Raw genomic sequence first — 432 nt, 5'->3', positions numbered from 1 at the left:
TGGCTCCCGGGCTGCCGCGGCCCGGCCCGGCCGTGCGGAACGCGGGCGGCGCTGCCCGCCGGGCCCGGGCTGCGAATAACGACCGCAAACCCCCTTCGGCACGGACACCCTTCCCTCGGCCCGCCCGGGAACGGCAGCGCGCTTCTGCCTTTGGGCCGCGCCAGCCCCGTTTAGAAGAAGGGGGAGATGGGATTGTGCCTTAGGAAAATCAAATAACTTGCTTTGCAACTTTCCGTGTTCCCCATCCGCGGCGCATGTTGCCCACCGGGCTTTAGGGATGTAAAACTAATATTTCGAGACTCTTTTCTTGGTTTTTCTTTTCTGGCTTTGTGGGGTTGGGTTTTTTTTTTTGGTTGGTTGGGTTCTTTTTTTTTCTTTTTATTTTTTTTCTTTTTTTTTTTTGGCCCAGAATTAAAATAGCCTGACAGTATT

The sequence above is a fragment of the Passer montanus genome, unplaced genomic scaffold, assembly GCF_014805655.1.
Source record: "Passer montanus isolate IOZ18808 unplaced genomic scaffold, ASM1480565v1 scaffold96, whole genome shotgun sequence".
NCBI classification, from domain to species: Eukaryota; Metazoa; Chordata; class Aves; order Passeriformes; family Passeridae; genus Passer; species Passer montanus.
Note: the sequence above shows the minus strand (reverse complement) of the source record.